The sequence below is a fragment of the Haemaphysalis longicornis genome, unplaced genomic scaffold (assembly GCF_048455015.1).
Source record: "Haemaphysalis longicornis isolate Haplotype H1 unplaced genomic scaffold, Haemaphysalis longicornis Haplotype H1 scaffold_7, whole genome shotgun sequence".
NCBI classification, from domain to species: Eukaryota; Metazoa; Arthropoda; class Arachnida; order Ixodida; family Ixodidae; genus Haemaphysalis; species Haemaphysalis longicornis.
In genome coordinates, this window is record NW_027526422.1 from 168997909 (window position 1) to 169001410 (window position 3502).

Consider the following 3502-nt stretch of genomic DNA (forward strand, 5'->3'; position numbering starts at 1 on the left):
CCTTATACTTCTGCAGTTCCATTTGTAGATGACGGATACTTCCCTGCCGCCCACCTGCTTCTGCGCCCGCCTATTGTTGAGGTTAGGCGTGATTCTTTGTGTTATCGCCTAAGCGACCTCGCCTCTTCGCGATGGTCTCCTTGAGTCTTTCTGCCCTTTCCTTCTTGAGGGATGCGTATCGGTTGCGGACCTCCATGGCCTTCACCCTGGCTGCTAGGCGATCGTGTTTCGCCTCAAGTGTGGTCATGCGGTCTTCTAGTCTCCCTAGCGCTGCCAGAATGGCCGTCTCTCCAGGTGACATTTGGATCTGTTCTTCTGCCCTCGGCGTCGTGTTTGTCTGCTTGTTGGTACCCTGCGGGACTTCCTCGGCGTCCATCTCCTCCTGTTTCTGCTGTCCTACGTTCTGTGTAGGTGGTGGCTTGGGAACAGCGGGGGGAGGCGACCCTTTCCTCGGCATTTTGCGTGGCCCTTCTCTTTTGTCACTCGCTATAGTCGCCTCATGTTTGTTTGATTCTTTCTGGTGCGATTTATTCTCAATTTTCTCTAGCCTACTCATAAGCTCTCGAATTAGCACGTTTTGTCTTTCGAGGTGGCGCTGCGGTCGCCGAAGCGAGCGGTCACGTTCCACGTCGGCTCTCGAGGAAATGCTTGTTTCCGCAGTGAAATCTTGAATTGTGCTGTCTTAAAGTATTCGACCAGTCGCAGAACATCATCCGCTGCGAATTGACACCGGATTCAACGCGGAGGAAGCCGGATTTTGGGAATTATTGGACTTTCTGTGCACCGAACGCCACGCTTAGGCTTACCTAGGTCTGACCGCCTCGGGCGCCCCTGCCCCAGCGGGCAGCCTCCGCTGGTGCGCTATGAATCTAACAACGGAAATGGACGTGAGTACTGCCACAACAACAATGGGACTGCAACTCGGCAGCCATGAAGGGAGGACAAGCGTTGAAGTACCCGGCGAAGACTTCGTGCCCGGCGACACGGCGGGGTGGACGGCCCCCGGCAGGCGCGCCAAGCGTGTCAGCACCGATCCGAAAGCCGGTGAGTCCGTTTCGCCAGAACATCAATCCCGACCCCGAGAAAGAGCAAGCTATGCGAAGCGAGTGACAGAGGCAATAACGCGGGCAGCACGCATGCCAGCAATGCCCAGGGAAGAAGCGAAGATTATTGTACGGCCACGTGGCGGCCTTAACATCGCTCGCACGGGAGCCACGACCATCATGAGGGCCGTAATAACGGCAGCGGGAGTAACCAAGGAAGAAGCGCGAGCAGATACGATCTGTTCTAACGCGACTCGGAACATAATCGTCGTGAGTACCCCGGACGAGCGACAAGCGGGGCTATACAACAGAATGAAGAACCTGGTCTTCGGGGGTATAACACACGAAGTGAGGACATACCGGGCCGCTACTGAAGGAACAGTGAAAGGTGTAATTAAGGGGGTGGACGTCACAGACACCTCCGAGGACATCAACGAGAACATTGTGAATCCGACCAACCCCACTGCGCTACAGGCGCACCGCATTGGCACGTCAACAGCGGTCATCGTGCTATTCGACGGTGCCAAAGGGCCAAACTACATCAAGTACGGGCCAATGCTGATGCGATGCGTCCTGTACCGCAAGCACTTCGATGTGTGCAAGCAGTGCGGGAAGGTCGGTCACAGGACAGACGTCTTCCCCTACCCGGATACGAGGGTCTGCGTCGCCTGCGGGGAGCCGAATCCCGGCGTAGATCACCAAGAACGCTGCAAACCGAAGTATAAGCTGTGCGGCGGAGAGCACGCCACCGGAAACCGAGAGTGCGGTAACAAGTTCAAGGTCCCATACGTCGTTAAGAGGCGCCAGTGGGATAGAAAGCAGAGACAACAGCAACAACCGCAAGACAGCGAGGAGTTCCCACCGCTGCCACGAGAGCGAAGCGTGAGCTGAGGACCGCAATCCAGGGGGCAGAGCGGCACAGGCGGTCGTCAAGGGCGCTCCTGGTCAAGGCCGGCGGCGACGGCAGGGAACCGGCGCTGGGAAGCAGCTGGACGAGCGGCGTTGAATGCGCGGAGCGGTTCAAGGCGTCGAGGCGGTGCGGGGAACGTGGCGGAGCGGGAACGTTCCAGATCGAGGGGCGGACCCGGAGACCAGCGAGGGAACGCCGACAAAAATGTGGGCTGGCCAAATGGGTCTCCCAAAGATCGAACCCCTGAATTCCCCTCTCCCCCTGAATCCCCCCCCCAATCACATCCCCTTCCCCTTTCCAAGCTACACAGAGCGAAAACGCAACAATCTTAGAGTTAAGGAACGTTATCGAAAGACAGAACGTAAGTCCATATGTCAAAGTCATGCTAAGTCACGCGACCATATTCAAGGTAGTAGCGGGGCATGTTCGTGCCGAAATCACGTAGCCTCACGCGAAGTATTCATGTGACATGTTCCCGCCAAACATCACGCAAAGTTACTCACGCGAGGTGTTCGCGCCAAAATCACGTAACATCTCATAAAGCTGGTCACATGGCATGTGTCCTCTAAAATTACATAACACGTAAGGCTGCTTTTGTGACATGTTCCCACCAAAAACCACCTAAACATAGTCACGTAACATGTTAATGCCATCACCACGTAAAGCTAGTAACGTGACGTGTTCCGGCTAAAGTCACGTAACATCACGTAAAGCTGGTCCCGTGACATTGTCCCGCCGAAGCCAGGTAATATCACGTCGAGCTAAACACGCGACATGTTCCCGCCAAAACCACGCAAAGCTAGTCGAGGAACATGTTCCCGCCAAAAGCACGTGAGGTCAGTGACATGACCTGACCTAGCAGCCCCGATTCCTCGCCAATCACCAACGAGAGCACCGAGCCACGTGACCTCCCCGCATGTGCGTGCCCTGCTCTCCTCTCTCCGAGCCACGGACGACAAGTATAGAACGTCTAAGTGAGGACGAAAAGTGGGGAAGTGTGAAGGGAAGCGTGCGACCGTGCGCGTGTGTGGCGCCCAGACCACTACGTTCGGAACCACGAAAAAGGTTCTTTAGAGTCAACAACCTTAAAAGTGCTTGTTGAACTCGCACAATCCTAAAATGGCGGCCGTATAACCAAGGCTGAAATTTCTTACAGCCGAAACGACCGTAAGGCACTCATCTGTAACTGGTAGCTTTTACGGCGGGCGTTAGAAAGTGACTGGCAAAAGGAATAGCCCACTCTTTTGACCTGTGGTCTTGTCGCAGGACAGCGCCAGTGCACTCTTAAGCAAAAATGACTAAAAGTTCGTCCTTTGGAGGACTAACGGCCGTTGCCACAGTCATTAGTCCCTCTGGGGACTAAATGTGAGGGGACGAATGGTTAGTCCGATACCCGGTTCGTCCGTTCCGATACTCCCCAAGGGACGAACTGCCGAGTTTAAAAAAAACAGACGTCCACCAACAGGGATCGAACCGCCGATGCCACGAACAGACGCAAGGAACCCGAAGCGCTACCACTTCACCACGCCGCCGGACGGATGGTGGGGTA